Below are 8,599 nucleotides of genomic sequence, written 5' to 3' on the forward strand. Positions count from 1 at the left end.
GTTTACTTGCTTACTTGTTAGAGTAAGGAGAATCCATTTCTTTTTTTTTTTTTTATGATTTTTCTGTAGTTCAAGGGCACTCTTCCTAATCCGAGTTTAAGATGGAATAAGACCCAGACGTAGAGTCCCGTCGGATTTTGTCTATTTCTTTTTTATTCCCTTCAGTCCTTACCTTTAAATAAGGGATTCTTATCTTTCCCCACGAGGTCTTCAAGCCAGATGGAGTTGTGCATCTCTGTCTTGTCTTGAAAGCCCGCCCTACAGATAGGAGTTCCTATCTCTACTGCCTATCCAACCCGAAGATTCTTATTCGTGGTGGAGTGCTTCGAGTAGGATCCGACCCCATCCCAGCAGTCAAACTCCTTCCTGACCCCGCTCACCTGCCTCTGAAGCTGGAATGCCTTTCTAGAGGGGGCTACCCTACCCGAGGAATCGATAAGTTTGAAGTGGGATGTGGAATGTGATTGGGGATGGATGGTGGTTATGAAAAAAGTTCTGCATCAGATGATGAGCATGAATTCAGAAAGGCGAAAACTTTTTCTTTTATTGGCGCCCGATAGGTAATTCGATTGAGTCGAAAGCCTACCAACGCATAAAGGTTCCGATTCGAGCGAGAGCCCAAACGGGGGAGGCGAGAACATCTTGATCGAAAGCTCCACTGTTATTAATAATGAGAAATACTTTTCAAAATTCGATCAAATCGATCGAGAATCTTATCATCTGTTAGGTAGGCCAACCGACCGAGTTTTGTTGGGCTGGGCGTCCATGTCACAGAACCTTTCTTCTAGCCAAGAATCCCATTATTGATCGAATCGGGGCGGATCCAATTCAATTCATTGGCAAATGCCAAATCTACTGTTTTAACACTCAGAAAAAAACCTAGAAAAGAAGAAGAGTCACTAAGACAAGAGCTAGGTAAGCAAAAAGGAGAGGCTAGAAAAGGCGGGGCAAGGGGCTCTCCATCTCTAGGAAGATTGTGTCCAGGATCTGGTAATCTAAGTTCTGGTCGGCTCGTATTAGCCTGTGCTTTATTACAGGTAGTAATTCCCCCCGTTCCTTTAGTCTTTTCAACGGTACTTGAATCTTAAGTCGCGGTCATGTCTCACCCCCAGTATAGCGACCGATTCCATGTTTCCCCCGAATTTCCTCAGTTCCAGGCTTTCCTCTCTCTCCCAGCGGATGCGCGTCGTTAGCCTTTCTCTAAAGTAAAGTAGGCTTTCGCGCCCCCTTACTCTAACATCACCCCTTCCTTTACGTTGTTGGTCGAGCGGCTTCAAACCTCTGCTCATCCATCTTCATTCCAAAGGCGAACCTTTCCATTGAGTGACTTTAATATGGTTTACAGTTAAAGGTTCTTAACCAACCCTTTCTCGCCGAGCTTTCTAAAGCAAGCTTTAAGAGAGAAGAGTAAGGGGGACCCTCTTTTTCTCCTGCGGAGCCCCTCAGAAAGTAACCGGCGGCCGGTAGCTCTACTAAGCGAAGAACCGCTCGCAGCCTTTTCTTCGCGAATAACATGTGCGGGTAGCCGCCTAGGAGAAGAGAAGCAAGCTACCTTCCATCTATATCTATAGGCGGCAACGGTAAGAGCTGGTAAGCATGGTAACTGTATCGGCGGCCGGCGCTCCGCGTTCTATCTAGGTTCCGCTCTTACGTACGCCCCACCTCACATAGAAGAAGGGGAACCCCTTCCATAGAAGAACCCGTGTGGGTGAGAGGGGATTGAATCATTCATCAGATACGTCTTCTTCCGTGATCCATTTTATGTCAACTCTCTTTATCAAAAAAAAGGCCTACTTTACAAACAAAGGGAAGGTCGTTTCCCGGGAACCTTGCAACCTTGCGGTTCCCGGTAACCGGCCGCATCGGCCCGGTAACCTTCGTCACCGTCGGTTCCCGCAACCAAGCCTTTTTTTTATTTCTTTCTGAAGGGCTTGCGGTTCATTACACCAAAGGCTTTAAGTGAACTATTGAAGCTGTCGAGAGAGTACCAAATGCTGACGAAGGTTACCGACTTTCGGTGGACGCGGAGCCAACGAGTCTTTAAGTAAGTGGGCGAACAGCGTAACGAGTCTAAGGTTACAGAAGCGTTCGCCAACTTTGATAGGTAAACGCATTGCAAGCAAATAGAGCAGAGAGCTTACCATCTGTTTCTATTAGATTAGAGTCGCGAGCTTGTTGTAGTCGGTCCGTGAAGGGAGAACTTGCTGCTTACTTGCTATATCCCCGCGTTCTTGCACGGCTCGTTCTTCGAGCCCTACTTCAAGGTTCAAGGGCTCCCCGTTCGGTTCGTTCTACCGTCCAAAAAAAGGCCGTATGGAGTATAGCCAAGTGGTAAGGCATCGGTTTTTGGTACCGGCATGCAAAGGTTCGAATCCTTTTACTCCAGATTATGAACACCCGATCGGATCTGTCAAGAACGAGCTGACGACTACAGGGGAAGCGGCTGATTGCTGTCCCTGAGCCCAGCCCGGGAGGAATGCATGGTTCCCTGGCGCTTGGAACAGGCGAGGAACGAGTGACCACAAGCTCCGCTTAAGCGCTCGACATGCAGTTAGCTTAAAACATGTTATGTGGCCGAGCGAAGCGCACCCGCGTGAAGCAGCCTAGCATCACTTTAGATAGGAGCAGAATGGATGACTTACAACTAGTTCTTCGGATCGATATATCGTACGACGTAATGGAGATCTTGGTCTAGGTCCGGTGGTTCGCGGAATTCGGGACCTAACGATGTTCGATTCGTCACATGAACGGGAGCAGACGATTCCCTCGTCTCTCCCTTTTTCGGGGAATGGCTGCAATCACAAGCAAGTGATTGAATGAGTGGGGGGCCCCGAAAGCACATGCGGGATAAGCAGGTCTTTCAGGAGACGGTCTAGAAAGAAAAGAGAACTCTCAACAAGCTGGAACTAATCAAGATCAATAGGAAGGCTAGAAATTCATTTTTTGACAAAGTTCATGCCCATATGGAAGGGCTTTTTTGTTGATGCATTCCTGTTGAAAAAGATACAAACACTCATGTTTCTGCTCCCGGATCCGATCCGCTTGGATTATCAATAAATAAGGGGAGCCGTCTTAGGAAATGACTTCACTTAAAAAAAAGACAGATGCCACCCCCTTTCTTATTATTAGTAAGGAGGCGAGGGAGTAACTCGTCTGATCTTGCGGTGCACTCACTCCCGTTACGAGAATGAAATGACGCCCCAGCTCGACTCGAGACCAAGACTCCTTACAACTCGCACCAATAGCGGCCCCATTTGTCTAAGGCGGCGGAGATTGATTGAAAAGGCAGCCCAGCCCAGCCGCCCCTCCCCCCTAGCTAGCCGCCTACCTACTCGTGCTCGTAGCTCGATCGGAGGTTAAGAGTGTGGTCCGGCGGAAAAACAGAAGTCGTCCGTTTCAAGTGATACGTGAATTGCTCAGTAGTGCTTCGCTGCTTGATGTTGCCCCGCTGGCGGAAATAGCTTAATGGTAGAGCATAGCCTTGCCAAGGCTGAGGTTGAGGGTTCAAGTCCCTCCTTCCGCTCTTGGCTTCGTCGTTTAGTGGTAACGAGTAGAGTAGGCATCGCCTCTCGATCCAATCCGTCTTTCCCTGGCCTCCCCAACACACACACTCTTGATACGAAAGAAACCTCCCGCCATAGAGAAGAAAGAGATCTTAAGTCTGGGTCCCCTCGATCGCCCTCCCCTTGAACCTGAACAGGTCGAGAGAGATGAACCCGCACCACATTTTATAACCTTCGAACCCAACTAGAGATGGAATTCCATCACCTAAACAACTCAATTGAGAGCTCCGTGACCGGTTCAATTCAAGGGAAGGTCCACCAAAAATGGAAAGGCCATTCCCCTCCCTATCCGTTTCTTGATCCCTCATTCCACGAATTCGTTGTTACTTTTTCATTCAAGGACTGAAAGCTTTTCGTTTTATGAAGACTCCCCACTTCTTTGTCTTATTAGCGCAGGTGTTCGTCAACGATGAAAGCCGCTGAACTTAAGACTCGAGTTGAGATAGAGGGCTAGGCCAAGGATAGGAGGGCTTTCAGGGACTGGGGAAGACGGGTGGATTATAGAGCTAGGGGCAGATCAGAGGTTTGTCCATTGGTATTGGGCATGGACGAGCCTCGCCCAAACCCACTTTAACGCCAGCATTGATGAAAAAAAAACTTCTCCCATCGCATCATTAACCGGTGTAGGATTCAAGATCAGATCCAGGATTCGAGTCAAATCGACCTTCCCTCTCATCTCAGGGTGAGGCAAGGTAGCTTGCTCAAATGTTCGTTGTTCAATATCTCGGCTGCTCAAGAAGTTGGACTAGCAGCTCCTCCGACCCGGAGTGGATTCTAGGGGAAGGGCGGAGCCTCACCTTGCAGTAGGCGTTGCTGGGACGGGTTCCAACTGGACTGAAGGGAGGAGGAATGAAAGACTCCGATCTTACTGGGGATTCATCACTGGCTAGGGCTTTCGAATCAAAGCATGGGCATCCGCAACTAAGAGGGAACAGTAGATCGTCGATTGAAGAGCCAGGTCAGTAAACTTCTATTGGGACTTCTATTGATTATTGATTCGACTAGTAGCAACAAACTTGTATGATGGGGCCCCATGGAGACGCAGGAGATGGATGCAGGAGCCGCCAGCCGGATCGACCAATAAATGATAAGAGGGATGGGCTCATTCGACTAATTAGTGATCCCTGGCCCTACCTAACAAAGAGATGTCCCTAAAATAAGAGGGGATTGGTTGATCGGAAAGCCCTCCATCGTACAGCAGGAGTAGGACATTCCATATAATTCAGATCCGCTAGCTGTCACTCCTTGCCCTATTCGGTCAAGCCCTCTTCCTATTTTTTTTCATCGACAGGTAGGGTTGGTTAATTAAAAGGTTCCTTATTCTGGTTGTAAAGCGGAAGAAGAGGGAGAAAGAATGGGCACAGCCCCACCAGCAGCCCGCGTTTTCGACCCGAAAGGAAGGAATTGAAAATGAAACAAGAATCTGTGTTCACTATCTATGGAGCGGAGTGACTATCCTTAATCTCCTCTTCCCTATCTCCCCCTTGCCTTTTTTCATTTTTCTCGCCGGCAGGTAGTTTACTTGCTTACTTGTTAGAGTAAGGAGAATCCATTTCTTTTTTTTTTTTTTATGATTTTTCTGTAGTTCAAGGGCACTCTTCCTAATCCGAGTTTAAGATGGAATAAGACCCAGACGTAGAGTCCCGTCGGATTTTGTCTATTTCTTTTTTATTCCCTTCAGTCCTTACCTTTAAATAAGGGATTCTTATCTTTCCCCACGAGGTCTTCAAGCCAGATGGAGTTGTGCATCTCTGTCTTGTCTTGAAAGCCCGCCCTACAGATAGGAGTTCCTATCTCTACTGCCTATCCAACCCGAAGATTCTTATTCGTGGTGGAGTGCTTCGAGTAGGATCCGACCCCATCCCAGCAGTCAAACTCCTTCCTGACCCCGCTCACCTGCCTCTGAAGCTGGAATGCCTTTCTAGAGGGGGCTACCCTACCCGAGGAATCGATAAGTTTGAAGTGGGATGTGGAATGTGATTGGGGATGGATGGTGGTTATGAAAAAAGTTCTGCATCAGATGATGAGCATGAATTCAGAAAGGCGAAAACTTTTTCTTTTATTGGCGCCCGATAGGTAATTCGATTGAGTCGAAAGCCTACCAACGCATAAAGGTTCCGATTCGAGCGAGAGCCCAAACGGGGGAGGCGAGAACATCTTGATCGAAAGCTCCACTGTTATTAATAATGAGAAATACTTTTCAAAATTCGATCAAATCGATCGAGAATCTTATCATCTGTTAGGTAGGCCAACCGACCGAGTTTTGTTGGGCTGGGCGTCCATGTCACAGAACCTTTCTTCTAGCCAAGAATCCCATTATTGATCGAATCGGGGCGGATCCAATTCAATTCATTGGCAAATGCCAAATCTACTGTTTTAACACTCAGAAAAAAACCTAGAAAAGAAGAAGAGTCACTAAGACAAGAGCTAGGTAAGCAAAAAGGAGAGGCTAGAAAAGGCGGGGCAAGGGGCTCTCCATCTCTAGGAAGATTGTGTCCAGGATCTGGTAATCTAAGTTCTGGTCGGCTCGTATTAGCCTGTGCTTTATTACAGGTAGTAATTCCCCCCGTTCCTTTAGTCTTTTCAACGGTACTTGAATCTTAAGTCGCGGTCATGTCTCACCCCCAGTATAGCGACCGATTCCATGTTTCCCCCGAATTTCCTCAGTTCCAGGCTTTCCTCTCTCTCCCAGCGGATGCGCGTCGTTAGCCTTTCTCTAAAGTAAAGTAGGCTTTCGCGCCCCCTTACTCTAACATCACCCCTTCCTTTACGTTGTTGGTCGAGCGGCTTCAAACCTCTGCTCATCCATCTTCATTCCAAAGGCGAACCTTTCCATTGAGTGACTTTAATATGGTTTACAGTTAAAGGTTCTTAACCAACCCTTTCTCGCCGAGCTTTCTAAAGCAAGCTTTAAGAGAGAAGAGTAAGGGGGACCCTCTTTTTCTCCTGCGGAGCCCCTCAGAAAGTAACCGGCGGCCGGTAGCTCTACTAAGCGAAGAACCGCTCGCAGCCTTTTCTTCGCGAATAACATGTGCGGGTAGCCGCCTAGGAGAAGAGAAGCAAGCTACCTTCCATCTATATCTATAGGCGGCAACGGTAAGAGCTGGTAAGCATGGTAACTGTATCGGCGGCCGGCGCTCCGCGTTCTATCTAGGTTCCGCTCTTACGTACGCCCCACCTCACATAGAAGAAGGGGAACCCCTTCCATAGAAGAACCCGTGTGGGTGAGAGGGGATTGAATCATTCATCAGATACGTCTTCTTCCGTGATCCATTTTATGTCAACTCTCTTTATCAAAAAAAAGGCCTACTTTACAAACAAAGGGAAGGTCGTTTCCCGGGAACCTTGCAACCTTGCGGTTCCCGGTAACCGGCCGCATCGGCCCGGTAACCTTCGTCACCGTCGGTTCCCGCAACCAAGCCTTTTTTTTATTTCTTTCTGAAGGGCTTGCGGTTCATTACACCAAAGGCTTTAAGTGAACTATTGAAGCTGTCGAGAGAGTACCAAATGCTGACGAAGGTTACCGACTTTCGGTGGACGCGGAGCCAACGAGTCTTTAAGTAAGTGGGCGAACAGCGTAACGAGTCTAAGGTTACAGAAGCGTTCGCCAACTTTGATAGGTAAACGCATTGCAAGCAAATAGAGCAGAGAGCTTACCATCTGTTTCTATTAGATTAGAGTCGCGAGCTTGTTGTAGTCTTCTTGCCCGGCTTTCTTTCGGCTGGCTTAAGAAGGCTGCGGTGAGAATGAGGATCACTTCGGAACTCTAGGAAAATGGGCGTTTTAGGGCGGGATCTAAAAGTTCTCCAACGTGTTGCGGAGCCTTCGGCCGTGAGAGGGTCTTTTGGCTTCCTCAGGGCCGTGTGAAGCTTAGCTTTAGCAGCCACGTGATGATTCAAGATTCGTGGTAGGCGTAGGAGCTGGGCGAAGCGGTAGCGAAGCTCAGGTGGTGATGCAAGTGCGCGGTGAGCGTAGTAGCCCCTCGGGCATGCTCTTTGTACAACCAAGCGAAGAGCTAGTGAGGGCCGGAATGGAATATCGTATGTAGTGTAGAATCGGATCTGAAGCTCTTTACTAGGATTGGAACAGGCGAGGAACGAGTGACCACAAGCTCCGCTTAAGCGCTCGACATGCAGTTAGCTTAAAACATGTTATGTGGCCGAGCGAAGCGCACCCGCGTGAAGCAGCCTAGCATCACTTTAGATAGGAGCAGAATGGATGACTTACAACTAGTTCTTCGGATCGATATATCGTACGACGTAATGGAGATCTTGGTCTAGGTCCGGTGGTTCGCGGAATTCGGGACCTAACGATGTTCGATTCGTCACATGAACGGGAGCAGACGATTCCCTCGTCTCTCCCTTTTTCGGGGAATGGCTGCAATCACAAGCAAGTGATTGAATGAGTGGGGGGCCCCGAAAGCACATGCGGGATAAGCAGGTCTTTCAGGAGACGGTCTAGAAAGAAAAGAGAACTCTCAACAAGCTGGAACTAATCAAGATCAATAGGAAGGCTAGAAATTCATTTTTTGACAAAGTTCATGCCCATATGGAAGGGCTTTTTTGTTGATGCATTCCTGTTGAAAAAGATACAAACACTCATGTTTCTGCTCCCGGATCCGATCCGCTTGGATTATCAATAAATAAGGGGAGCCGTCTTAGGAAATGACTTCACTTAAAAAAAAGACAGATGCCACCCCCTTTCTTATTATTAGTAAGGAGGCGAGGGAGTAACTCGTCTGATCTTGCGGTGCACTCACTCCCGTTACGAGAATGAAATGACGCCCCAGCTCGACTCGAGACCAAGACTCCTTACAACTCGCACCAATAGCGGCCCCATTTGTCTAAGGCGGCGGAGATTGATTGAAAAGGCAGCCCAGCCCAGCCGCCCCTCCCCCCTAGCTAGCCGCCTACCTACTCGTGCTCGTAGCTCGATCGGAGGTTAAGAGTGTGGTCCGGCGGAAAAACAGAAGTCGTCCGTTTCAAGTGATACGTGAATTGCTCAGTAGTGCTTCGCTGCTTGATGTTGCCCCGCTG

The 8,599-nt window shown here is 48.3% G+C and overlaps 1 non-coding gene across 1 annotated transcript; it reads left to right on the plus strand.

Moving 5' to 3' along the window:
• The first annotated feature begins 3,451 nt into the window (after window positions 1-3,451).
• Window positions 3,452-3,523, plus strand: TRNAG-GCC (transfer RNA glycine (anticodon GCC)). Its single transcript has one exon. It is a non-coding gene; the product is annotated as a tRNA-Gly (tRNA).
• Window positions 3,524-8,599: the final 5,076 nt, after the last annotated feature.

This window comes from Arachis duranensis, unplaced genomic scaffold (assembly GCF_000817695.3).
Source record: "Arachis duranensis cultivar V14167 unplaced genomic scaffold, aradu.V14167.gnm2.J7QH unplaced_Scaffold_52529, whole genome shotgun sequence".
Lineage (NCBI taxonomy): Eukaryota > Viridiplantae > Streptophyta > Magnoliopsida > Fabales > Fabaceae > Arachis > Arachis duranensis.